Genomic DNA, 26,642 nt, shown 5'->3' with positions numbered 1-26,642 from the left:
TCAGCAGCAGTGTCTGTATCAGGAGCAGTGTCTGGAGCAGTGTCAGTGTCAGGAGCTGTGTGAGTAGCAGTGTCAGTATCAGGAGCAGTGCCAGGAGCAGTGCCAGGAGCAGCGTCAGTGTCAGGAGCAGTCTCAGGGGCAGTATCACTGTCAGGAGCTGCGTGAGGAGCAGTGTCAGTGTCAGGAGCAGTGTGAGGACCAGTGTCAGTTTCAGGAGCAGTGTCAGCACCAGTGTCAATGCCAGGAGCAGTGTCAGGTGCAGTGTCAGTGTCAGGAGCAGTGTCAAGGGCAGTGTCAGTGTTAGGAGCAGTGTGAGGAGCCGTGCCAGTGTCAGTTGCATTGTGTGGAGCAGCGTCAGGAGCAGTGGCAGTGTCAGGAGCAGTGTCAGTGTCTGTACCAGAAACAGTGCCTGTGTCAGGAGCAGTGTCAGTGTCAGTACCAGGAGCAGTGCCTGTGTCAGGAGCAGTGTGAGGAGCAGCGTCAGGTGCAGTGCCAGCAGCAGTGTCAGTGTCAGCATCAGGAGCAGCGTCAGTGTCAGCAGCAGTGCCAGGAGCAGTGTCAGTGTCAGGAGCAGTGTCAGGAGCTGTTTCAGGAGCAGGGTAAGTGTCAGGAGCAGTGTCGGGACCAGTGCCAGTGTCAGAAGCAGTGCCAGGAGCAGTGCCAGTGTCAGGAGCAGTGTGGGGAGCAGTGTCAGTGTCAGGAGCAGTGTCAGGACCAGTGCCAGTGTCAGGAGCAGTGTCAGTGTCACGAGCTGTGCCAGGAGCAGTGTCAGTGTCTGGAGCAATGTCGCGAGCAGTTCCAGGAGCAGTGTCAGTGTCAGGAGCAGTGTCAGGAGCAGCTCAGTGTCAGGTGCAGTGTGAGGAGCCGTGTCACGGTCAGGAGCAGTTTGAGGAGCATTGTCACTATCAGCAGCAGTCTCTGTGTCAGGAGCAGTGTCAGGAGCAGTGTCAGTGCCAGGAGCAGAGTCAGGACCAGCGCCAATGTAAGGAGCAGTGTCAGGACCAGTGCCAGTGTCAGAAGCAGTCTCAGTACAAGTGTCAGTTACAGGAGCAGTGTCAGTGTCAGGATCAGAGTCAGTGTCTGTGCCGGGAGCAGTGACTGTGTCAGTGTCACTGTCATGAGCAGTGTGAGAGTCAGTACCAGGAGCGGTGCCTGTGTTAGGAGCAGTGTCAGTGTCAGTACCAGGAGCAGTGCCGGTGTCAGAAGCAGCGTCAGGAGCAGCGTCAGTGTCTGTAGCAGTGTGAGGTGCAGTGTCAGTGTCAGTATCAGGAGCAGTGTCAGTGTCAGTGTCAGTGTCAGTGTCATCAGCAGTGTCAGCGTCAGTGTCAGGAGCAGTGGTAGTAGCAATGACAGTGTCAGAAGCAGTGTCAGGTGCAGTGTCAGGAGCAGTGTCAGTGTCAGGAGCAGTGTCAGGAGCAGTGTCAGGAGCAGTGTCAGTGGCAGGAGCTGTGCCAGGAGCAGTGTCAGTGTCAGGAGCAGTGTCAGGAGCAGTGTCAGCGTCAGGAGCAGTGACAGGAGCAGTGTCGGTGTCAGGAGCAGTGTCAGTATCAGGAGCAGTGTCAGTGTCAGGAGCAGTGCCAGGAGCAGTGCCAGGAGCAGCGTCAGTGTCAGGAGCAGTCTCAGGTGCAGTATCATTGTCAGGACCAGCGTGAGGAGCAGTGCCAGTGTCAGGAGCAGAGTTAGGACCAGTGTCAGTTTCAGGAGCAGTGTCAGGAGCAGTGTCAGAAGCAGTGGCAGGAGCAGTGTCAGTGTCAGGGGCAGTGTCAGGATCAGTGTCAGGAAGAGTGTCAGGACCAGTGCCAGGGTCTGGAGCAGTGTCAGAGTGAGCAGCAGTGTCAGGAACAGAGGCAGGTGCAGTTTCACTGTCACGAGCTGTGTCAGGAGCAGTGTCAGTGTCAGGAGGAGTGCCAGGAGCAGTATCAGTGTCAGGAGCATTGTCCGGAGCAGTGTCCGTGTCAGGAGAAGTATCAGGAGCATTGTCAGTATCAGCAGCAGTGTCTGTGTCAGGAGCAGTGTCAGGAGCAGCTCAGTGTCAGGAGCAGTGTGAGCAGCCGTGTCAGGGTCAGGAGCAGTTTCAGGAGCATTATCAGTATCAGCAGCAGTGTCTGTGTCAGTAGCAGTGTCAGGAGCAGTGTCAGTGTGAAGGGCAGTGTGAGGAGCAGTGTCAGTGACAGGAGCAGTGTCAGTGTCAGTGTCAGGAGTAGAGTCAGGAGCAGTGTCTGTGTCAGGAGCGGTGTCAGGAGAGTTGTCAGCATCAGCAGCAGTGTCTGTGTCAGGAGCAGTGTCAGCAGCAGTGACAGTGTCAGGAGCAGTGTCAGTGTCAGTATCAGGAGAAGTGTCAGTGTCAGGATCCGTGTCAGTGTCAGTGTCAGTAGCAGTGTCAGGAGAATTCTCAGGATCAGCAGCAGTGTCAGTGTCAGGAGCAGTGTCAGAAGCAGTGTCAGTTACACGAGCTATTTCAGGAGTTGTGTCAGGTGCAGTATCAGTGTCAGTGTCTGGAGCAGTGTCAAGGGCATTGTCAGGATCAGCAGCAGTGTGAGTATCAAGAGCAGTGTCAGTGTTAGTAGCAGTGTCATCAGAAGTGACAGTGTCAGGAGCAGTGTCAGTGTCAGTATCAGGATCAGTGTCAGGGTCAGGAGTAGAGTCAGGAGCATTGTCTGTGTCAGGAGCGGTGTCAGGAGAGTTGTCAGCACCAGCAGCAGTGTCTGTGTTAGGAGCAGTGTCAGGAGCAGTGTCAGGAGCAGTGTCAGGACCAGTGCCAGTGTCAGGAGCAGTGTCAGTGTGAGCAGCAGTGTCAGGAACAGTGGCAGGTGCAGTTTCACTGTCACGAGCTGTGTCAGGAGCAGTGTCAGTGTCAGGAGCAGTGCCAGGAGCAGTGTGAGTGTCAAGAGCAGTGCCAGGAGCACTGTCAGCGTCAGGAGCAGTGTCACGATCAGTGTCAGTGTCAGGAGCAGTGTCAGTAGCAGTGAGAGTGTTAGTATCAGGAGCAGTGTCAGAAGGAGTGACAGGAGCATTGTCAGTATCAGCAGAAGTGTCAGTGTCAGGAGTTGTGTCAGGAGCAGTGTCAGGAGCAGTGTCAGTGACAGGAGCTATGTCAGGAGCAGTGTCAGTGTCTGGAGCAGTGTCAGGAGCATTGTCAGGAGCAGGGTCGGTGTCAGGAGCTGTGTCAGGAGCAGTGTCAGGAGCATTGTCAGGATCAGCAGCAGTATCAGTGTCAGGAGCAGTGTCAGGAGCAGTGCCAGTGTCAGGAGCAGTGTCAGGAGCAGTGCCAGGAGCAGTGTCAGTGTCAGCATCAGGAGCAGCGTCAGTGTCAGGAGCAGTGCCAGGAGCAGTGTCTGTGTCAGGAGCAGTGTCAGGAGCTTTGTCAGTATCAGCAGCAGTGTCTGTGTCAGGACCAGTTTCAGGAGCAGTGTCAGTGTCAGGAGCAGTGTGAGCAGCCGTGTCAGGGTCAGGAGCAGTTTCAGGAGCATTATCAGTATCCGCAGCAGTGTCTGTGTCAGGAGCAGTGTCAGGAGCATTGTCAGTATCAGCAGCAGTGTCTGTATCAGGAGCAGTGTCTGGAGCAGTGTCAGTGTCAGGAGCTGTGTGAGTAGCAGTGTCAGTATCAGGAGCAGTGCCAGGAGCAGTGCCAGGAGCAGCGTCAGTGTCAGGAGCAGTCTCAGGGGCAGTATCACTGTCAGGAGCTGCGTGAGGAGCAGTGTCAGTGTCAGGAGCAGTGTCAGTGTCAGGAGCAGTCACAGGAGCTGTGCCAGGAGCAGTGTCAGTGTCAGGAGCCGTGTCAGGAGCAGTGTCAGGAGCAGTGTCAGTGGCAGGAGCTGTGCCAGGAGCAGTGTCAGTGTCAGGAGCAGTGTCAGGAGCAGTGTCAGCGTCAGGAGCAGTGACAGTAGCAGTGTCGGTGTCAGGAGCAGTGTCAGTATCAGTATCAGGAGCAGTGTCAGTGTCAGGAGCAGTGCCAGGAGCAGTGCCAGGAGCAGCATCAGTGTCAGGAGCAGCCTCAGGTGCAGTATCATTGTCAGGACCAGCGTGAGGAGCAGTGTCAGTGTCAGGAGCAGAGTGAGGACCAGTGTCAGTTTCAGGAGCAGTGTTAGGAGCAGTGTCAGGATCAGTGGCAGGAGCAGTGTCAGTGTCAGGAGCAGTGTCAGGAGCAGTGTCAGGAGCTGTGTCAGTGTCAGTATCAGGAGCAGTGTCACTGTCAGGTGCAGTGTCAGGACCAGTGCCAGTGTCAGAAGCAGTGTCAGGTCCAGTGCCAGTGACAGGAGCAGTGTCAGTGTCAGAAGCATTGTTCGGAGTAGTGTCTGTGTCAGGAGCAGTGTCAGGAGCAGTGTCAGTGTCAGGAGCAGAGTCAGGACCATCGCCAATGTAAGGAGCAGTGTCAGGACCAGTGCCAGTGTCAGAACAAGTCTCAGGACAAGTGTCAGTTACAGGAGCAGTGTCAGTGTCAGTGTCAGAATCAGTCTCAGTCTCTGTGCCGGGAGCAGTGTCAGTGTCAGAGTCACTGTCATGAGCAGTGTCAGTGTCAGTGTCAGGAGCAGTGACAGTGTCAGTGTCAGGAGCAGTGTCAGGAGCTGTGTCATCAGCAGTGTCAGTGTCAGAAGCAGTGTCAGGAGCAGTGTCATCGTCAGGAGCTGTGTCAGAAGTAGTTTCAGGAGCAGTGTCAGTGTCAGTGTCTGGAGCAGTGTCAGGAGCAGTGTCAGGTTCAGGAGCAGTGTCAGTGTCAGGAGTTGTGTCAGGAGCAGTGTCAGGAGCAGTGTCAGTGACAGGAGCTATGTCAGGAGCAGTGTCAGTGTCTGGAGCAGTGTCAGGAGCATTGTCAGGAGCAGGGTCGGTGTCAGGAGCTGTGTCAGGAGCAGTGTCAGGAGCATTGTCAGGATCAGCAGCAGTATCAGTGTCAGGAGCAGTGTCAGGAGCAGTGCCAGTGTCAGGAGCAGTGTCAGGAGCAGTGTCAGGAGCAGTGCCAGGAGCAGTGTCAGTGTCAGCATCAGGAGCAGCGTCAGTGTCAGGAGCAGTGCCAGGAGCAGTGTCTGTGTCAGGAGCAGTGTCAGGAGCTTTGTCAGTATCAGCAGCAGTGTCTGTGTCAGGACCAGTTTCAGGAGCAGTGTCAGTGTCAGGAGCAGTGTGAGCAGCCGTGTCAGGGTCAGGAGCAGTTTCAGGAGCATTATCAGTATCCGCAGCAGTGTCTGTGTCAGGAGCAGTGTCAGGAGCATTGTCAATATCAGCAGCAGTGTCTGTATCAGGAGCAGTGTCTGGAGCAGTGTCAGTGTCAGGAGCTGTGTGAGTAGCAGTGTCAGTATCAGGAGCAGTGCCAGGAGCAGTGCCAGGAGCAGCGTCAGTGTCAGGAGCAGTCTCAGGGGCAGTATCACTGTCAGGAGCTGCGTGAGGAGCAGTGTCAGTGTCAGGAGCAGTGTGAGGACCAGTGTCAGTTTCAGGAGCAGTGTCAGCACCAGTGTCAATGCCAGGAGCAGTGTCAGGTGCAGTGTCAGTGTCAGGAGCAGTGTCAAGGGCAGTGTCAGTGTCAGGAGCAGTGTGAGGAGCCGTGCCAGTGTCAGTTGCATTGTGTGGAGCAGCGTCAGGAGCAGTGGCAGTGTCAGGAGCAGTGTCAGTGTCAGTACCAGAAACAGTGCCTGTGTCAGGAGCAGTGTCAGTGTCAGTACCAGGAGCAGTGCCTGTGTCAGGAGCAGTGTGAGGAGCAGCGTCAGGTGCAGTGCCAGCAGCAGTGTCAGTGTCAGCATCAGGAGCAGCGTCAGTGTCAGCAGCAGTGCCAGGAGCAGTGTCAGTGTCAGGAGCAGTGTCAGGAGCTGTTTCAGGAGCAGGGTAAGTGTCAGGAGCAGTGTCGGGACCAGTGCCAGTGTCAGAAGCAGTGCCAGGAGCAGTGCCAGTGTCAGGAGCAGTGTGGGGAGCAGTGTCAGTGTCAGGAGCATTGTCAGGACCAGTGCCAGTGTCAGGAGCAGTGTCAGTGTCACGAGCTGTGCCAGGAGCAGTGTCAGTGTCTGGAGCAATGTCGCGAGCAGTTCCAGGAGCAGTGTCAGTGTCAGGAGCAGTGTCAGGAGCAGCTCAGTGTCAGGTGCAGTGTGAGGAGCCGTGTCACGGTCAGGTGCAGTTTGAGGAGCATTGTCACTATCAGCAGCAGTCTCTGTGTCAGGAGCAGTGTCAGGAGCAGTGTCAGTGTCAGGAGCAGAGTCAGGACCAGCGCCAATGTAAGGAGCAGTGTCAGGACCAGTGCCAGTGTCAGAAGCAGTCTCAGGACAAGTGTCAGTTACAGGAGCAGTGTCAGTGTCAGGATCAGAGTCAGTGTCTGTGCCGGGAGCAGTGACTGTGTCAGTGTCACTGTCATGAGCAGTGTGAGAGTCAGTACCAGGAGCGGTGCCTGTGTTAGGAGCAGTGTCAGTGTCAGTACCAGGAGCAGTGCCGGTGTCAGAAGCAGCGTCAGGAGCAGCGTCAGTGTCTGTAGCAGTGTGAGGTGCAGTGTCAGTGTCAGTATCAGGAGCAGTGTCAGTGTCAGTGTCAGTGTCAGTGTCATCAGCAGTGTCAGCGTCAGTGTCAGGAGCAGTGGTAGTAGCAGTGACAGTGTCAGAAGCAGTGTCAGGTGCAGTGTCAGGAGCAGTGTCAGTGTCAGGAGCAGTGTCAGGAGCAGTGTCAGGAGCAGTGTCAGTGGCAGGAGCTGTGCCAGGAGCAGTGTCAGTGTCAGGAGCAGTGTCAGGAGCAGTGTCAGCGTCAGGAGCAGTGACAGGAGCAGTGTCGGTGTCAGGAGCAGTGTCAGTATCAGGAGCAGTGTCAGTGTCAGGAGCAGTGCCAGGAGCAGTGCCAGGAGCAGCGTCAGTGTCAGGAGCAGTCTCAGGTGCAGTATCATTGTCAGGACCAGCGTGAGGAGCAGTGCCAGTGTCAGGAGCAGAGTTAGGACCAGTGTCAGTTTCAGGAGCAGTGTCAGGAGCAGTGTCAGAAGCAGTGGCAGGAGCAGTGTCAGTGTCAGGGGCAGTGTCAGGATCAGTGTCAGGAACAGTGTCAGGACCAGTGCCAGGGTCTGGAGCAGTGTCAGAGTGAGCAGCAGTGTCAGGAACAGAGGCAGGTGCAGTTTCACTGTCACGAGCTGTGTCAGGAGCAGTGTCAGTGTCAGGAGTAGTGCCAGGAGCAGTATCAGTGTCAGCAGCATTGTCCGGAGCAGTGTCCGTGTCAGGAGAAGTATCAGGAGCATTGTCAGTATCAGCAGCAGTGTCTGTGTCAGGAGCAGTGTCAGGAGCAGCTCAGTGTCAGGAGCAGTGTGAGCAGCCGTGTCAGGGTCAGGAGCAGTTTCAGGAGCATTATCAGTATCAGCAGCAGTGTCTGTGTCAGTAGCAGTGTCAGGAGCAGTGTCAGTGTGAAGGGCAGTGTGAGGAGCAGTGTCAGTGACAGGAGCAGTGTCAGTGTCAGTGTCAGTGTCATCAGCAGTGTCAGCGTCAGTGTCAGGAGCACTGTAAGCAGCATTGTCAGGATCAGCAGCAGCGTCAGTGTCAGGAGCAGTCGTAGTAGCAGTGACAGTGTCAGGAGAAGTGTCAGGTGCAGTGTCAGGAGCAGTGTCAGTGTCAGGAGCAGTGTCAGTGTCAGGACCAGTGCCAGTGAAAGAAGCAGTGTCAGGACCAGTGTGATTGACAAGAGCAGTGTCAGTGTCGGGAGCATTGTTCGGAGCAGTGTCTGTGTCAGGAGCAGTGTCAGGAGCATTGTCAGTATCAGCAGCAGTGTCAGTATCAGCAGCAGTGTCTGTGTCAGGAGCAGCGTCAGTGTCAGGAGCAGTGTCAGTAGCAGTGAGAGTGTCAGTATCAGGAGCAGTGTCAATTTCAGGTGCAGTGTCAGAAGCAGTGACAGGAGCATTGTCAGTATCAGCAGAAGTGTCTGTGTCAGGAGCAGTGTCAGGAGCAGTGTCAGTGTCAGGAGCTGTGTGAGGAGCAGTGTCAGTGTCAGGAGCATTGTCAGGAGCAGTGTCTGTGTCACGAGCAGTGTCAGGAGCAGTATCAGGAGCAGTGTCAGCGTCAGGAGCAGTGTCAGGACCAGTGCCAGTGTCAGGAGCAGTGTCAGTGTGTGCAGCCGTGTCAGGAACAGTGGCAGGAGCAGTGTCACCGTCACGAGCTGTGTCAGGAGCAGTGTCAGTGTCTGGAGCAACGTCACGAGCAGTGTCAGCAGTAGTGTCAGTAGTTTTGTCAGGATCAGCAGCAGTATCAGTGTCAGGAGCAGTGTCAGTGTCAGGAGCAGTGCCAAGAGCAGTGCCAGTGTCAGGAGCTGTGTGAGGAGCAGTATCAGTTTCACCAGCAGTGTCACAAGCAGTGTCAGTGTCAGCAGCAGTGTCATGAGCTGTGTCAGGAGCAGTGTCAGTGTCTGGAGCAATGTCGCGAGCAGTGTCAGGAGCAGTGTCAGGACAAGTGTCAGACACAGGAGCAGTATCAGCGTCAGGATCAGTGTCAGTGTCTGTGACGGGAGCAGTGTCAGTGTCAGTGTCACAGTCATGAGCAGTGTCAGCGTCAGTGTCAGGAGCAGTGTCAGGAGCATTGTCAGGATCAGCAGCAGTGTCAGTGTCAGGAGCAGTGTCAGGAGCAGTGTCATTGTCAGGAGCAGTGTCAGGAGCAGTGGCAGGAGCAGTGTCAGTGTCAGGAGCAGTGTCAGGGGCAGTGTCAGGAGCAGTGTGAGCAGCCGTGTCAGGGTCAGGAGCAGTTTCAGGAGCATTATCAGTATAAGCAGCAGTGTCTGTGTCAGTAGCAGTGTCAGGAGCAGTGTCAGTGTGAAGGGCAGTGTGAGGAGCAGTGTCAGTGAGAGGAGTAGTGTCAGTGTCAGTGTCAGTGTCATCAGCAGTGTCAGCGTCAGTGTCAGGAGCACTGTCAGGAGCATTGTCAGGATCAGCAGCAGCGTCAGTGTCAGGAGCAGTGGTAGTAGCAGTGACAGTGTCAGAAGCAGTGTCAGGTGCAGTGTCAGGAGCAGTGTCAGTGTCAGGAGCATTGTCGGGACCAGTGCCAGTGTCAGGAGCAGTGTCAGTGTGAGCAGCAGTGTCAGGAACAGTGGCAGGAGCTGTGTCAGTGTCACGAGCTGTGTCAGGAGCAGTGTCAGTGTCTGGAGCAATGTCGCGAGCAGTGACAGGAGCAGTGTCAGTGTCAGTAGCAGTGTAAGGAGCAGTGCCATTGTCAGGAGCAGTGTCAGTGTGAGCAGCAGTGTCAGGAACAGTGGCAGGTGCAGTTTCACTGTCACGAGCTGTGTCAGGAGCAGTGTCAGTGTCAGGAGCAGTTCCAGGAGCAGTGTCAGTGTCAGGAGCAGTGTCAGGAGCAGTGTCAGCGTCAGGAGCTGTGTGAGGAGCAGTGTCAGTGTCAGGAGCATTGTCTGGAGCAGTGTCTGTGTCACGAGCAGTGTCAGGAGCAGTGTCAGGAGCATTGTCAGTATCATCAGCAGTGTCTGTGTCAGGAGCAGTGTCAGGAGCAGTGTCAGTGTCAGGAGCAGAGTCAGGACCAGCGCCAATGTAAGGAGCAGTGTCAGGACCAGTGCCAGTATCCGAAGCAGTCTCAGGACAAGTGTCAGTTACAGGAGCAGTGTCAGTGTCAGGATCAGTGTCAGTGTCTGTGCCGGGAGCAGCGACTGTGTCGGTGTCACTGTCATGAGCAGTGTGAGAGTCAGTACCAGGAGCGGTGCCTGTGTCAGGAGCAGTGTCAGTGTCAGTACCAGGAGCAGTACCGGTGTCAGGAGCAGCGTCAGGAGCAGCGTCAGTGTCTGTAGCAGTGTGAGGTGCAGTGTCAGTGTCAGTATCATAAGCAGTGTCAGTGTTAGTAGCAGTGTCAGCAGCAGTGACAGTGTCAGGAGCAGTGTCAGTGTCAGTATCAGGATCAGTGTCAGTGTCAGGAGTAGAGTCAGGAGCAGTGTCAGTGTCAGGAGCTGTGTGAGGAGCAGTGCCAGTGTCAGGAGCAGTGTCAGGAGCAGTGTCAGTGTCAGGAGCCGTGTCAGGAGCAGTGTCAGGAGCAGTGTCAGGAGCAGTGGCAGGAGCAGTGTCAGTGTCAGGAGCAGTGGCAGGAGTAGTGTCAGGAGCAGTGTCAGTGTCAGGAGCAGTGCCAGGAGCAGTGTCAGTGTCAGGAGCAGTGTCAGGGGCAGCGTCAGTGTCAGGAGCAGTGTCAGGACCAGTGCCAGTGTCAGAAGCAGTGTCAGGACCAGTGTCAGTGACAGGAGCAGTGTCAGTGTCAGGAGCTGTGTCAGGAGCAGTGTCAGGAGCAGTGTCAGGACCAGTGCCAGTGTCAGGAGCAGTGTCAGTGTGAGCAGCAGTGTCAGGAACAGTGGCAGGTGCAGTTTCACTGTCACGAGCTGTGTCAGGAGCAGTGTCAGTGTCAGGAGCAGTGCCAGGAGCAGTGTGAGTGTCAGGAGCAGTGTCAGGAGCACTGTCAGCGTCAGGAGCAGTGTCAGGAGCAGAGTCAGTGTTAGTAGCAGTGTCAGCAGCAGTTACAGTGTCAGGAGCAGTGTCTGTGTCAGGAGCGGTGTCAGGAGAGTTGTCAGCATCAGCAGCAGTGTCTGTGTCAGGAGCAGTGTCAGCAGCAGTGACAGTGTCAGGAGCAGTGTCAGTGTCAGTATCAGGAGAAGTGTCAGTGTCAGGATCCGTGTCAGTGTCAGTGTCAGTAGCAGTGTCAGGAGAATTCTCAGGATCAGCAGCAGTGTCAGTGTCAGGAGCAGTGTCAGAAGCAGTGTCAGTTACACGAGCTATTTCAGGAGTTGTGTCAGGTGCAGTATCAGTGTCAGTGTCTGGAGCAGTGTCAAGGGCATTGTCAGGATCAGCAGCAGTGTGAGTATCAAGAGCAGTGTCAGTGTTAGTAGCAGTGTCATCAGAAGTGACAGTGTCAGGTGCAGTGTCAGTGTCAGTATCAGGATCAGTGTCAGTGTCAGGAGTAGAGTCAGGAGCAGTGTCTGTGTCAGGAGCGGTGTCAGGAGAGTTGTCAGCACCAGCAGCAGTGTCTGTGTTAGGAGCAGTGTCAGGAGTAGTGTCAGGAGCAGTGTCAGGACCAGTGCCAGTGTCAGGAGCAGTGTCAGTGTGAGCAGCAGTGTCAGGAACAGTGGCAGGTGCAGTTTCACTGTCACGAGCTGTGTCAGGAGCAGTGTCAGTGTCAGGAGCAGTGCCAGGAGCAGTGTGAGTGTCAAGAGCAGTGCCAGGAGCACTGTCAGCGTCAGGAGCAGTGTCACGATCAGTGTCAGTGTCAGGAGCAGTGTCTGTAGCAGTGAGAGTGTCAGTATCAGGAGCAGTGTCAGAAGGAGTGACAGGAGCATTGTCAGTATCAGCAGAAGTGTCTGTGTCAGGAGCAGTGTCAGGAGCAGTGTCAGCGTCAGGAGCTGTGTGAGGAGCAGTGCCAGTGTCAGGAGCAGTGTCAGGAGCAGCATCAGGAGCAGCGTCAGTGTCTGTAGCAGTGTGAGGTGCAGTGTCAGTGTCAGTATCAGGAGCAGTGTCAGTGTTAGTAGCAGTGTCAGCAGCAGTGACAGTGTCAGGAGCAGTGTCAGTGTCAGTATCAGGATCAGTGTCAGTGTCAGGAGTAGAGTCAGGTGCAGTGTCTGTGTCAGAAGCGGTGTCAGGAGAGTTGTCAGCATCAGCAGCAGTGTCTGTGTCAGGAGCAGTGTCAGGAGCAGTGTCAGTGTCAGGAGCAGTGTGAGGAGCAGTGTCAACGACAGGACCAGTGTCAGTGTCTGGAGCAGTGCCAGGAGCTGTGTCAGTGTCAGTGTCAGGAGCAGTGTCAGGAGCAGTGTCAGTGTCAGCAGCAGTGTCAGGAGCAGTGTCAGTGTCAGGAGATGTGTGAGGAGCAGTGTCAGTTTCAGGAGCAGTGTCACAAACAGTGTCAGTGTCAGCAGCAGTGTCAGGAGCAGTGGCAGGAGCAGTGTCAGTGTCACGAGCTGTGTCAGGAGCAGTGTCAGTGTCTGGAGCAATGTCGCGAGCAGTGTCAGGAGCAGTGTCAGAGTCAGTAGCCGTGTCAGGAGCAGAATCAGTGTCAGTGTCAGGAGCAGCGTCAGTGTCAGGAGCAGTGTCAGGACCAGTGCCAGTGTCAGAAGCAGTGTCCGGACCAGTGTCAGTGACAGGAGCAGCGTCAGTGTAAGGAGCAGTGTCAGGAGCAGTGTCAGGAGCAGTGTCAGGACCAGTGCCAGTGTCAGGAGCAGTGTCAGTGTGAAGGGCAGTGTGAGGAGCAGTGTTAGTGACAGGAGCAGTGTCAGTGTCAGTGTCAGTGTCATCAGCAGTGCCAGCGTCAGTGCCAGGAGCACTGTCAGGAGCATTGTCAGGATCAGCAGCGTCAGTGTCAGGAGCAGTGGTAGTAGCAGTGACAGTGTCAGAAGCAGTGTCAGGTGCAGTGTCAGGAGCAGTGTCAGTGTCAGGAGCAGTGTCAGTGTCAGGAGCAGTCACAGGAGCTGTGCCAGGAGCAGTGTCAGTGTCAGGAGCCGTGTCAGGAGCAGTGTCAGGAGCAGTGTCAGTGTCAGGAGCAGTGTCAGGAGCAGTGTCAGCGTCAGGAGCAGTGACAGTAGCAGTGTCGGTGTCAGGAGCAGTGTCAGTATCAGTATCAGGAGCAGTGTCAGTGTCAGGAGCAGTGCCAGGAGCAGTGCCAGGAGCAGCATCAGTGTCAGGAGCAGCCTCAGGTGCAGTATCATTGTCAGGACCAGCGTGAGGAGCAGTGTCAGTGTCAGGAGCAGAGTGAGGACCAGTGTCAGTTTCAGGAGCAGTGTCAGGAGCAGTGTCAGGATCAGTGGCAGGAGCAGTGTCAGTGTCAGGAGCAGTGTCAGGAGCAGTGTCAGGAGCTGTGTCAGTGTCAGTATCAGGAGCAGTGTCACTGTCAGGTGCAGTGTCAGGACCAGTGCCAGTGTCAGAAGCAGTGTCAGGTCCAGTGCCAGTGACAGGAGCAGTGTCAGTGTCAGAAGCATTGTTCGGAGTAGTGTCTGTGTAAGGAGCAGTGTCAGGAGCATTGTCAGCATCAGCAGCAGTGTCTGTGTCAGGACCAGTGTCAGGAGCAGTGTCAGTGTCAGGAGCAGTGTGAGCAGCCGTGTCAGGGTCAGGAGCAGTTTCAGGAGCATTATCAGTATCAGCAGCAGTGTCTGTGTCAGTAGCAGTGTCAGGAGCAGTGTCAGTGTGAAGGGCAGTGTCAGGACCAGTGTCAGTGACAGGAGCAGTGTCAGAGTCAGGGGCAGTGTCACGACCAGTGCCAGTGTCAGAAGTAGTGTCAGGACCAGTGTCAGTGACAAGAGCAGTGTCAGTGTCAGGAGCATTGTTCGGAGCAGTGTCTGTGTCAGGAGCAGTGTCAGGTGCAGTGTCAGGAGCAGTGCCAGGAGCAGTGTCAGTGTCAGCATCAGGAGCAGCGTCAGTGTCAGGAGCAGCGCCAGGAGCAGTGTCTGTGTCAGGAGCAGTGTCAGGAGCATTGTCAGTATCAGCAGCAGTGTCTGTGTCAGCACCAGTCTCAGGAGCAGTGTCAGTGTCAGGAGCAGTGTGAACAGCCGTGTCAGGGTCAGGAGCAGTTTCAGGAGCATTATCAGTATCAGCAGCAGTGTCTGTGTCAGGAGCAGTGTCAGGAGCAGTGTCAATGTCAGGAGCAGTGTCAGGACCAGTGTCAGTGACAGGAGCAGTGTCAGTGTCAGGAGCATTGTCCGGAGCAGTGTCCGTGTCAGGAGAAGTATCAGGAGCATTGTCAGGATCAGCAGCAGTGTCAGTGTCAGGAGCAGTGTCAGGAGCAGTGTCAGTGTCATGATCAGTGTCAGTGTCTGTGCCGGGAGCAGTGACAGTGTCAGTGTCACTGTCATGAGCAGTGTCAGTGTCAGTACCAGGAGCGGTGCCTGTGTCAGGAGCAGTGTCAGTGTTAGTACCAGGAGCAGTGCCTGTGTCAGTAGCAGTTTCAGGAGCAGTGTCAGCAGCAGTGTGAGTGTCAGGAGCAGTGTCAATGTCAGTATCAGGATCAGTGTCAGTGTTAGGAGCAGCGTCAGGAGCAGTATCAGGACCAGTGCCAGTGTCAGAAGCAGTCTCAGGCCTAGTGTCAGTTACAGCAGCAGTGTCAGTGTCAGGATCAGTGTCAGTGTCTGTGCCGGGAGCAGTGACAGTGTCAGTATCACTGTCATGAGCAGTGTCAGTGTCAGTACCAGGAGCAGTGCCTGTGTCAGGAGCAGTTTCAGGAGCAGTGTCAGGAGCAGTGCCATGAGCAGTGTCAGGAGCAGTGTCAGGAGCTGTGTCAGTGTCAGGAGCAGTGTCAGGAGCAGTGACAGGAGCAGTGGCAGGGCAGTGTCAGTGTCAGGAGCAGTGTCAGGAGCAGTGTCAGGAGCAGTGTCAGTGTCAGGAGCAGTGTCAGGAGCAGTGTCAGTGTCAGGAGCAGTGTCAGGGGCAGTGTCAGGAGCAGTGTCGGGATCAGTGTCAGTGTCAGGAGCAGTGTCAGGAGCAGTGTTAGGAGCAGTGTCAGTGTCAGGAGCAGTGTCAGGAGCAGTGTCAGTGTCATGAGCAGTGTCAGCGTCAGTGTCAGGAGCAGTGTCAGGAGCATTGTCAGGATCAGCAGCAGTGTCAGTATCAGGAGCAGTGTCAGGATCAGTGTCAGTGTCAGGAGCAGTGTCAGGCGCATTCTCAGGATGAGCAGCAGTGTCAGTGTCAGCAGCAGTGTCAGGAGCAGTGTCAGTGTCAGGAGCTGTGTGAGGAGCAGTGTCAGTTTCGGGAGCAGTGTCACAAGCAGTGTCAGTGTTAGCAGCAGTGTCAGGAGCAGTGTCAGGAGCAGTGTCAGTGTCAGGAGCATTGTCAGGTCCAGTGCCAGTGTCAGGAGCAGTGTGAGTGTGAGCAGCAGTGTCAGGAACAGTGGCAGGTGCAGTGTCAGTGTCACGAGCTATGTCAGGAGCAGTATCAGTGTCTGGAGCAATGTCGCGAGCAGTCTCAGGAGCAGTGTCAGTCTCAGTAGCAGTGTCAGGAGCAGTGTCAGTGTCAGTATCAGGAGCAGCGTCAGTGTCAGGAGCAGTATCAGGACCAGTGCTAGTGTCAGAAGCAGTGTCAGAACCAGTGTCAGTGACAGGAGCAGTGTCAGTGTCAGAAGCATTGTTCGGAGCAGTGTCTGTGTCAGGAGCAGTGTTAGGAGCATTGTCAGCATCAGCAGCAGTGTCTGTGTCAGGACCAGTGTCAGGAGCAGTGTCAGTATCAGAAGCAGTGTGAGCAGCCGTGTCAGGGTCAGGAGCAGTTTCAGGAGCATTATCAGTATCAGCAGCAGTGTCGGTGTCAGGAGCAGTGTCAGTGTCAGTATCAGCAGCAGTGGCAGTGCCAGGAGCAGTGCCAGGAGCAGTGCCAGGAGCAGTGCCAGGAGCAGCGTCAGTGTCAGGAGCAGTCTCAGGGGCAGTATCATTGTCAGGACCAGCGTGAGGAGCAGTGTCAGTGTCAGGAGCAGTGTGAGGACCAGTGTCAGTTTCAGGACCAGTGTCAGGACCAGTGGCAGTGCCAGGAGCAGTGTCAGGTGCAGTGTCAGTGCAGAAGAAGTGTCAGGACCAGTGTCAGTGACAGGAGCAGTGTCAGTGTCAGGAGCATTGTTCGGAGCAGTGTCTATGTCAGGAGCAGTGTCAGGCGCAGTGTCAATGTCAGGAGCAGTGTCAGGACCAGTGTCAGTGACAGGAGCAGTGTCAGTGTCAGGAGCATTGTCCGGAGCAGTGTCCGTGTCAGGAGAAGTATCAGGAGCATTGTCAGGATCAGCAGCAGTGTCAGTGTCAGGAGCAGTGTCAGGAGCAGTGTCAGTGTCAGGAGCAGTGTCCGGAGCAGTGTCAGTGTCATGATCAGTGTCAGTGTCTGTGCCGGGAGCAGTGACAGTGTCAGTGTCACTGTCATGAGCAGTGTCAGTGTCAGTACCAGGAGCGGTGCCTGTGTCAGGAGCAGTGTCAGTGTCAGTACCAGGAGCAGTGCCTGTGTCAGGAGCAGTTTCAGGAGCAGTGTCAGCAGCAGTGTGAGTGTCAGGAGCAGTGTCAATGTCAGTATCAGGATCAGTGTCAGTGTTAGGAGCAGCGTCAGGAGCAGTGTCAGGACCAGTGCCAGTGTCAGAAGCAGTCTCAGGCCTAGTGTCAGTTACAGCAGCAGTGTCAGTGTCAGGATCAGTGTCAGTGTCTGTGCCGGGAGCAGTGACAGTGTCAGTATCACTGTCATGAGCAGTGTCAGTGTCAGTACCAGGAGCGGTGCCTGTGTCAGTAAAAGTGTCAGTGTCAGTACCAGGAGCAGTGCCTGTGTCAGGAGCAGTTTCAGGAGCAGTGTCAGGAGCAGTGGCATGAGCAGTGTCAGGAGCAGTGTCAGGAGCTGTGTCAGTGTCAGGAGCAGTGTCAGGAGCAGTGACAGGAGCAGTGGCAGGGCAGTGGCAGTGTCTGGAGCAGTGTCAGGAGCAGTGTCAGGAGCAGTGTCAGTGTCAGGAGCAGTGTCAGGAGCAGTGTCAGTGTCAGGAGCAGTGTCAGGAGCAGTGTCAGGAGCAGTGTCGGGAGCAGTGTCAGTGTCAGGAGCAGTGCCAGGAGCAGTGTCAGTGTCAGGAGCAGTGTCAGGAGCAGTGTCAGTGTCATGAGCAGTGTCAGCGTCAGTGTCAGGAGCAGTGTCAGGAGCATTGTCAGGATCAGCAGCAGTGTCAGTATCAGGAGCAGTGTCAGGATCAGTGTCAGTGTCAGGAGCAGTGTCAGGCGCATTCTCAGGATGAGCAGCAGTGTCAGTGTCAGCAGCAGTGTCAGGAGCAGTGTCAGGAGCAGTGTCAGGAGCAGTGTCGGGAGCAGTGTCAGTGTCAGGAGCAGTGTCAGTGTCAGGAGCAGTGTCAGGGGCAGTGTCAGTGTCAGGAGCAGTGTCAGGAGCAGTGTCAGGAGCAGTGTCAGTGTCAGGAGCAGTGTCAGGAGCAGTGTCAGGAGCAGTGTCGGGAGCAGTGTCAGTGTCAGGAGCAGTGTCAGGAGCAGTGTTAGGAGCAGTGTCAGTGTCAGGAGCAGTGTCAGGAGCAGTGTCAGTGTCATGAGCAGTGTCAGCGTCAGTGTCAGGAGCAGTGTCAGGAGCATTGTCAGGATCAGCAGCAGTGTCAGTATCAGGAGCAGTGTCAAGATCAGTGTCAGTGTCAGGAGCAGTGTCAGGCGCATTCTCAGGATGAGCAGCAGTGTCAGTGTCAGCAGCAGTGTCAGGAGCAGCGTCAGGAGCAGTGTCAGTGTCAGGAGCATTGTCAGGTCCAGTGCCAGTGTCAGGAGCAGTGTCAGTGTGAGCAGCAGTGTCAGGAACAGTGGCAGGTGCAGTGTCAGTGTCACGAGCTGTGTCAGGAGCAGTATCAGTGTCTGGAGCAATGTCGCGAGCAGTCTCAGGAGCAGTGTCAGTGTCAGTAGCAGTGTCAGGAGCAGTGTCAGTGTCAGTATCAGGAGCAGCGTCAGTGTCAGGAGCAGTATCAGGACCAGTGCTAGTGTCAGAAGCAGTGTCAGAACCAGTGTCAGTGACAGGAGCAGTGTCAGTGTCAGAAGCATTGTTCGGAGCAGTGTCTGTGTCAGGAGCAGTGATAGGAGCATTGTCAGCATCAGCAGCAGTGTCTGTGTCAGGACCAGTGTCAGGAGCAGTGTCAGTATCAGAAGCAGTGTGAGCAGCCGTGTCAGGGTCAGGAGCAGTTTCAGGAGCATTATCAGTATCAGCAGCAGTGTCGGTGTCAGGAGCAGTGTCAGTGTCAGTATCAGGAGCAGTGGCAGTGCCAGGAGCAGTGCCAGGAGCAGTGCCAGGAGCAGCGTCAGTGTCAGGAGCAGTCTCAGGGGCAGTATCATTGTCAGGACCAGCGTGAGGAGCAGTGTCAGTGTCAGGAGCAGTGTGAGGACCAGTGTCAGTTTCAGGAGCAGTGTCAGGACCAGTGGCAGTGCCAGGAGCAGTGTCAGGTGCAGTGTCAGTGCAGAAGAAGTGTCAGGACCAGTGTCAGTGACAGGAGCAGTGTCAGTGTCAGGAGCATTGTTCGGAGCAGTGTCTGTGTCAGGAGCAGTGTCAGGCGCAGTGTCAATGTCAGGAGCAGTGTCAGGACCAGTGTCAGTGACAGGAGCAGTGTCAGTGTCAGGAGCATTGTCCGGAGCAGTGTCCGTGTCAGGAGAAGTATCAGGAGCATTGTCAGGATCAGCAGCAGTGTCAGTGTCAGGAGCAGTGTCAGGAGCAGTGTCAGTGTCAGGAGCAGTGTCAGGAGCAGTGTCAGTGTCATGATCAGTGTCAGTGTCTGTGCCGGGAGCAGTGACAGTGTCAGTGTCACTGTCATCAGCAGTGTCAGTGTCAGTACCAGGAGCGGTGCCTGTGTCAGGAGCAGTGTCAGTGTCAGTACCAGGAGCAGTGCCTGTGTCAGGAGCAGTTTCAGGAGCAGTGTCAGCAGCAGTGTGAGTGTCAGGAGCAGTGTCAATGTCAGTATCAGGATCAGTGTCAGTGTTAGGAGCAGCGTCAGGAGCAGTCTCAGGACCAGTGCCAGTGTGAGAAGCAGTCTCAGGCCTAGTGTCAGTTACAGCAGCAGTGTCAGTGTCAGGATCAGTGTCAGTGTCTGTGCCGGGAGCAGTGACAGTGTCAGTATCACTGTCATGAGCAGTGTCAGTGTCAGTACCAGGAGCGGTGCCTGTGTCAGTAACAGTGTCAGTGTCAGTACCAGGAGCAGTGCCTGTGTCAGGAGCAGTTTCAGGAGCAGTGTCAGTGTCTGTGCCGGGAGCAGTGACAGTGTCAGTATCACTGTCATGAGCAGTGTCAGTGTCAGTACCAGGAGCGGTGCCTGTGTCAGTAACAGTGTCAGTGTCAGTACCAGGAGCAGTGCCTGTGTCAGGAGCAGTTTCAGGAGCAGTGTCAGGAGCAGTGCCATGAGCAGTGTCAGGAGCAGTGTCAGGAGCTGCGCCAGTGTCAGGAGCAGTGTCAGGAGCAGTGACAGGAGCAGTGGCAGGGCAGTGTCAGTGTCAGGAGCAGTGTCAGGAGCAGTGTCAGGAGCAGTGTCAATGTCAGGAGCAGTGTCAGGACCAGTGTCAGTGACAGGAGCAGTGTCAGTGTCAGGAGCATTGTCCGGAGCAGTGTCCGTGTCAGGAGAAGTATCAGGAGCATTGTCAGGATCAGCAGCAGTGTCAGTGTCAGGAGCAGTGTCAGGAGCAGTGTCAGGAGCAGTGTCAGTGTCATGATCAGTGTCAGTGTCTGTGCCGGGAGCAGTGACAGTGTCAGTGTCACTGTCATGAGCAGTGTCAGTGTCAGTACCAGGAGCGGTGCCTGTGTCAGGAGCAGTGTCAGTGTCAGTACCAGGAGCAGTGCCTGTGTCAGTAGCAGTTTCAGGAGCAGTGTCAGCAGCAGTGTGAGTGTCAGGAGCAGTGTCAATGTCAGTATCAGGATCAGTGTCAGTGTTAGGAGCAGCGTCAGGAGCAGTGTCAGGACCAGTGCCAGTGTCAGAAGCAGTCTCAGGCCTAGTGTCAGTTACAGCAGCAGTGTCAGTGTCAGGATCAGTGTCAGTGTCTGTGCCGGGAGCAGTGACAGTGTCAGTATCACTGTCATGAGCAGTGTCAGTGTCAGTACCAGGAGCAGTGCCTGTGTCAGGAGCAGTTTCAGGAGCAGTGTCAGGAGCAGTGCCATGAGCAGTGTCAGGAGCAGTGTCAGGAGCTGTGTCAGTGTCAGGAGCAGTGTCAGGAGCAGTGACAGGAGCAGTGGCAGGGCAGTGTCAGTGTCAGGAGCAGTGTCAGGAGCAGTGTCAGGAGCAGTGTCAGTGTCAGGAGCAGTGTCAGGAGCAGTGTCAGTGTCAGGAGCAGTGTCAGGGGCAGTGTCAGGAGCAGTGTCGGGAGCAGTGTCAGTGTCAGGAGCAGTGTCAGGAGCAGTGTTAGGAGCAGTGTCAGTGTCAGGAGCAGTGTCAGGAGCAGTGTCAGTGTCATGAGCAGTGTCAGCGTCAGTGTCAGGAGCAGTGTCAGGAGCATTGTCAGGATCAGCAGCAGTGTCAGTATCAGGAGCAGTGTCAGGATCAGTGTCAGTGTCAGGAGCAGTGTCAGGCGCATTCTCAGGATGAGCAGCAGTGTCAGTGTCAGCAGCAGTGTCAGGAGCAGTGTCAGTGTCAGGAGCTGTGTGAGGAGCAGTGTCAGTTTCGGGAGCAGTGTCACAAGCAGTGTCAGTGTTAGCAGCAGTGTCAGGAGCAGTGTCAGGAGCAGTGTCAGTGTCAGGAGCATTGTCAGGTCCAGTGCCAGTGTCAGGAGCAGTGTGAGTGTGAGCAGCAGTGTCAGGAACAGTGGCAGGTGCAGTGTCAGTGTCACGAGCTATGTCAGGAGCAGTATCAGTGTCTGGAGCAATGTCGCGAGCAGTCTCAGGAGCAGTGTCAGTCTCAGTAGCAGTGTCAGGAGCAGTGTCAGTGTCAGTATCAGGAGCAGCGTCAGTGTCAGGAGCAGTATCAGGACCAGTGCTAGTGTCAGAAGCAGTGTCAGAACCAGTGTCAGTGACAGGAGCAGTGTCAGTGTCAGAAGCATTGTTCGGAGCAGTGTCTGTGTCAGGAGCAGTGTTAGGAGCATTGTCAGCATCAGCAGCAGTGTCTGTGTCAGGACCAGTGTCAGGAGCAGTGTCAGTATCAGAAGCAGTGTGAGCAGCCGTGTCAGGGTCAGGAGCAGTTTCAGGAGCATTATCAGTATCAGCAGCAGTGTCGGTGTCAGGAGCAGTGTCAGTGTCAGTATCAGCAGCAGTGGCAGTGCCAGGAGCAGTGCCAGGAGCAGTGCCAGGAGCAGTGCCAGGAGCAGCGTCAGTGTCAGGAGCAGTCTCAGGGGCAGTATCATTGTCAGGACCAGCGTGAGGAGCAGTGTCAGTGTCAGGAGCAGTGTGAGGACCAGTGTCAGTTTCAGGACCAGTGTCAGGACCAGTGGCAGTGCCAGGAGCAGTGTCAGGTGCAGTGTCAGTGCAGAAGAAGTGTCAGGACCAGTGTCAGTGACAGGAGCAGTGTCAGTGTCAGGAGCATTGTTCGGAGCAGTGTCTATGTCAGGAGCAGTGTCAGGCGCAGTGTCAATGTCAGGAGCAGTGTCAGGACCAGTGTCAGTGACAGGAGCAGTGTCAGTGTCAGGAGCATTGTCCGGAGCAGTGTCCGTGTCAGGAGAAGTATCAGGAGCATTGTCAGGATCAGCAGCAGTGTCAGTGTCAGGAGCAGTGTCAGGAGCAGTGTCAGTGTCAGGAGCAGTGTCCGGAGCAGTGTCAGTGTCATGATCAGTGTCAGTGTCTGTGCCGGGAGCAGTGACAGTGTCAGTGTCACTGTCATGAGCAGTGTCAGTGTCAGTACCAGGAGCGGTGCCTGTGTCAGGAGCAGTGTCAGTGTCAGTACCAGGAGCAGTGCCTGTGTCAGGAGCAGTTTCAGGAGCAGTGTCAGCAGCAGTGTGAGTGTCAGGAGCAGTGTCAATGTCAGTATCAGGATCAGTGTCAGTGTTAGGAGCAGCGTCAGGAGCAGTGTCAGGACCAGTGCCAGTGTCAGAAGCAGTCTCAGGCCTAGTGTCAGTTACAGCAGCAGTGTCAGTGTCAGGATCAGTGTCAGTGTCTGTGCCGGGAGCAGTGACAGTGTCAGTATCACTGTCATGAGCAGTGTCAGTGTCAGTACCAGGAGCGGTGCCTGTGTCAGTAACAGTGTCAGTGTCAGTACCAGGAGCAGTGCCTGTGTCAGGAGCAGTTTCAGGAGCAGTGTCAGGAGCAGTGGCATGAGCAGTGTCAGGAGCAGTGTCAGGAGCTGTGTCAGTGTCAGGAGCAGTGTCAGGAGCAGTGACAGGAGCAGTGGCAGGGCAGTGGCAGTGTCTGGAGCAGTGTCAGGAGCAGTGTCAGGAGCAGTGTCAGTGTCAGGAGCAGTGTCAGGAGCAGTGTCAGTGTCAGGAGCAGTGTCAGGAGCAGTGTCAGGAGCAGTGTCGGGAGCAGTGTCAGTGTCAGGAGCAGTGCCAGGAGCAGTGTCAGTGTCAGGAGCAGTGTCAGGAGCAGTGTCAGTGTCATGAGCAGTGTCAGCGTCAGTGTCAGGAGCAGTGTCAGGAGCATTGTCAGGATCAGCAGCAGTGTCAGTATCAGGAGCAGTGTCAGGATCAGTGTCAGTGTCAGGAGCAGTGTCAGGCGCATTCTCAGGATGAGCAGCAGTGTCAGTGTCAGCAGCAGTGTCAGGAGCAGTGTCAGGAGCAGTGTCAGGAGCAGTGTCAGGAGCAGTGTCGGGAGCAGTGTCAGTGTCAGGAGCAGTGTCAGTGTCAGGAGCAGTGTCAGGGGCAGTGTCAGTGTCAGGAGCAGTGTCAGGAGCAGTGTCAGGAGCAGTGTCAGTGTCAGGAGCAGTGTCAGGAGCAGTGTCAGGAGCAGTGTCGGGAGCAGTGTCAGTGTCAGGAGCAGTGTCAGGAGCAGTGTTAGGAGCAGTGTCAGTGTCAGGAGCAGTGTCAGGAGCAGTGTCAGTGTCATGAGCAGTGTCAGCGTCAGTGTCAGGAGCAGTGTCAGGAGCATTGTCAGGATCAGCAGCAGTGTCAGTATCAGGAGCAGTGTCAAGATCAGTGTCAGTGTCAGGAGCAGTGTCAGGCGCATTCTCAGGATGAGCAGCAGTGTCAGTGTCAGCAGCAGTGTCAGGAGCAGCGTCAGGAGCAGTGTCAGTGTCAGGAGCATTGTCAGGTCCAGTGCCAGTGTCAGGAGCAGTGTCAGTGTGAGCAGCAGTGTCAGGAACAGTGGCAGGTGCAGTGTCAGTGTCACGAGCTGTGTCAGGAGCAGTATCAGTGTCTGGAGCAATGTCGCGAGCAGTCTCAGGAGCAGTGTCAGTGTCAGTAGCAGTGTCAGGAGCAGTGTCAGTGTCAGTATCAGGAGCAGCGTCAGTGTCAGGAGCAGTATCAGGACCAGTGCTAGTGTCAGAAGCAGTGTCAGAACCAGTGTCAGTGACAGGAGCAGTGTCAGTGTCAGAAGCATTGTTCGGAGCAGTGTCTGTGTCAGGAGCAGTGATAGGAGCATTGTCAGCATCAGCAGCAGTGTCTGTGTCAGGACCAGTGTCAGGAGCAGTGTCAGTATCAGAAGCAGTGTGAGCAGCCGTGTCAGGGTCAGGAGCAGTTTCAGGAGCATTATCAGTATCAGCAGCAGTGTCGGTGTCAGGAGCAGTGTCAGTGTCAGTATCAGGAGCAGTGGCAGTGCCAGGAGCAGTGCCAGGAGCAGTGCCAGGAGCAGCGTCAGTGTCAGGAGCAGTCTCAGGGGCAGTATCATTGTCAGGACCAGCGTGAGGAGCAGTGTCAGTGTCAGGAGCAGTGTGAGGACCAGTGTCAGTTTCAGGAGCAGTGTCAGGACCAGTGGCAGTGCCAGGAGCAGTGTCAGGTGCAGTGTCAGTGCAGAAGAAGTGTCAGGACCAGTGTCAGTGACAGGAGCAGTGTCAGTGTCAGGAGCATTGTTCGGAGCAGTGTCTGTGTCAGGAGCAGTGTCAGGCGCAGTGTCAATGTCAGGAGCAGTGTCAGGACCAGTGTCAGTGACAGGAGCAGTGTCAGTGTCAGGAGCATTGTCCGGAGCAGTGTCCGTGTCAGGAGAAGTATCAGGAGCATTGTCAGGATCAGCAGCAGTGTCAGTGTCAGGAGCAGTGTCAGGAGCAGTGTCAGTGTCAGGAGCAGTGTCAGGAGCAGTGTCAGTGTCATGATCAGTGTCAGTGTCTGTGCCGGGAGCAGTGACAGTGTCAGTGTCACTGTCATCAGCAGTGTCAGTGTCAGTACCAGGAGCGGTGCCTGTGTCAGGAGCAGTGTCAGTGTCAGTACCAGGAGCAGTGCCTGTGTCAGGAGCAGTTTCAGGAGCAGTGTCAGCAGCAGTGTGAGTGTCAGGAGCAGTGTCAATGTCAGTATCAGGATCAGTGTCAGTGTTAGGAGCAGCGTCAGGAGCAGTCTCAGGACCAGTGCCAGTGTGAGAAGCAGTCTCAGGCCTAGTGTCAGTTACAGCAGCAGTGTCAGTGTCAGGATCAGTGTCAGTGTCTGTGCCGGGAGCAGTGACAGTGTCAGTATCACTGTCATGAGCAGTGTCAGTGTCAGTACCAGGAGCGGTGCCTGTGTCAGTAACAGTGTCAGTGTCAGTACCAGGAGCAGTGCCTGTGTCAGGAGCAGTTTCAGGAGCAGTGTCAGGAGCAGTGCCATGAGCAGTGTCAGGAGCAGTGTCAGGAGCTGCGCCAGTGTCAGGAGCAGTGTCAGGAGCAGTGACAGGAGCAGTGGCAGGGCAGTGTCAGTGTCAGGAGCAGTGTCAGGAGCAGTGTCAGGAGCAGTGTCAATGTCAGGAGCAGTGTCAGGACCAGTGTCAGTGACAGGAGCAGTGTCAGTGTCAGGAGCATTGTCCGGAGCAGTGTCCGTGTCAGGAGAAGTATCAGGAGCATTGTCAGGATCAGCAGCAGTGTCAGTGTCAGGAGCAGTGTCAGGAGCAGTGTCAGGAGCAGTGTCAGTGTCATGATCAGTGTCAGTGTCTGTGCCGGGAGCAGTGACAGTGTCAGTGTCACTGTCATGAGCAGTGTCAGTGTCAGTACCAGGAGCGGTGCCTGTGTCAGGAGCAGTGTCAGTGTCAGTACCAGGAGCAGTGCCTGTGTCAGTAGCAGTTTCAGGAGCAGTGTCAGCAGCAGTGTGAGTGTCAGGAGCAGTGTCAATGTCAGTATCAGGATCAGTGTCAGTGTTAGGAGCAGCGTCAGGAGCAGTGTCAGGACCAGTGCCAGTGTCAGAAGCAGTCTCAGGCCTAGTGTCAGTTACAGCAGCAGTGTCAGTGTCAGGATCAGTGTCAGTGTCTGTGCCGGGAGCAGTGACAGTGTCAGTATCACTGTCATGAGCAGTGTCAGTGTCAGTACCAGGAGCAGTGCCTGTGTCAGGAGCAGTTTCAGGAGCAGTGTCAGGAGCAGTGCCATGAGCAGTGTCAGGAGCAGTGTCAGGAGCTGTGTCAGTGTCAGGAGCAGTGTCAGGAGCAGTGACAGGAGCAGTGGCAGGGCAGTGTCAGTGTCAGGAGCAGTGTCAGGAGCAGTGTCAGGAGCAGTGTCAGTGTCAGGAGCAGTGTCAGGAGCAGTGTCAGTGTCAGGAGCAGTGTCAGGGGCAGTGTCAGGAGCAGTGTCGGGAGCAGTGTCAGTGTCAGGAGCAGTGTCAGGAGCAGTGTTAGGAGCAGTGTCAGTGTCAGGAGCAGTGTCAGGAGCAGTGTCAGTGTCATGAGCAGTGTCAGCGTCAGTGTCAGGAGCAGTGTCAGGAGCATTGTCAGGATCAGCAGCAGTGTCAGTATCAGGAGCAGTGTCAGGATCAGTGTCAGTGTCAGGAGCAGTGTCAGGCGCATTCTCAGGATGAGCAGCAGTGTCAGTGTCAGCAGCAGTGTCAGGAGCAGTGTCAGTGTCAGGAGCTGTGTGAGGAGCAGTGTCAGTTTCGGGAGCAGTGTCACAAGCAGTGTCAGTGTTAGCAGCAGTGTCAGGAGCAGTGTCAGGAGCAGTGTCAGTGTCAGGAGCATTGTCAGGTCCAGTGCCAGTGTCAGGAGCAGTGTGAGTGTGAGCAGCAGTGTCAGGAACAGTGGCAGGTGCAGTGTCAGTGTCACGAGCTATGTCAGGGGCAGTATCAGTGTCTGGAGCAATGTCGCGAGCAGTCTCAGGAGCAGTGTCAGTCTCAGTAGCAGTGTCAGGAGCAGTGTCAGTGTCAGTATCAGGAGCAGCGTCAGTGTCAGGAGCAGTATCAGGACCAGTGCTAGTGTCAGAAGCAGTGTCAGAACCAGTGTCAGTGACAGGAGCAGTGTCAGTGTCAGAAGCATTGTTCGGAGCAGTGTCTGTGTCAGGAGCAGTGTTAGGAGCATTGTCAGCATCAGCAGCAGTGTCTGTGTCAGGACCAGTGTCAGGAGCAGTGTCAGTATCAGAAGCAGTGTGAGCAGCCGTGTCAGGGTCAGGAGCAGTTTCAGGAGCATTATTAGTATCAGCAGCAGTGTCGGTGTCAGGAGCAGTGTCAGTGTCAGTATCAGCAGCAGTGGCAGTGCCAGGAGCAGTGCCAGGAGCAGTGCCAGGAGCAGTGCCAGGAGCAGCGTCAGTGTCAGGAGCAGTCTCAGGGGCAGTATCATTGTCAGGACCAGCGTGAGGAGCAGTGTCAGTGTCAGGAGCAGTGTGAGGACCAGTGTCAGTTTCAGGACCAGTGTCAGTTTCAGGACCAGTGTCAGGACCAGTGGCAGTGCCAGGAGCAGTGTCAGGTGCAGTGTCAGTGCAGAAGAAGTGTCAGGACCAGTGTCAGTGACAGGAGCAGTGTCAGTGTCAGGAGCATTGTTCGGAGCAGTGTCTATGTCAGGAGCAGTGTCAGGCGCAGTGTCAATGTCAGGAGCAGTGTCAGGACCAGTGTTAGTGACAGGAGCAGTGTCAGTGTCAGGAGCATTGTCCGGAGCAGTGTCCGTGTCAGGAGAAGTATCAGGAGCATTGTCAGGATCAGCAGCAGTGTCAGTGTCAGGAGCAGTGTCAGGAGCAGTGTCAGTGTCAGGAGCAGTGTCCGGAGCAGTGTCAGTGTCATGATCAGTGTCAGTGTCTGTGCCGGGAGCAGTGACAGTGTCAGTGTCACTGTCATGAGCAGTGTCAGTGTCAGTACCAGGAGCGGTGCCTGTGTCAGGAGCAGTGTCAGTGTCAGTACCAGGAGCAGTGCCTGTGTCAGGAGCAGTTTCAGGAGCAGTGTCAGCAGCAGTGTGAGTGTCAGGAGCAGTGTCAATGTCAGTATCAGGATCAGTGTCAGTGTTAGGAGCAGCGTCAGGAGCAGTGTCAGGACCAGTGCCAGTGTCAGAAGCAGTCTCA

The sequence above is a fragment of the Calliopsis andreniformis genome, unplaced genomic scaffold (assembly GCF_051401765.1).
Source record: "Calliopsis andreniformis isolate RMS-2024a unplaced genomic scaffold, iyCalAndr_principal scaffold0120, whole genome shotgun sequence".
Taxonomy (NCBI): domain Eukaryota; kingdom Metazoa; phylum Arthropoda; class Insecta; order Hymenoptera; family Andrenidae; genus Calliopsis; species Calliopsis andreniformis.
Note: the sequence above shows the minus strand (reverse complement) of the source record.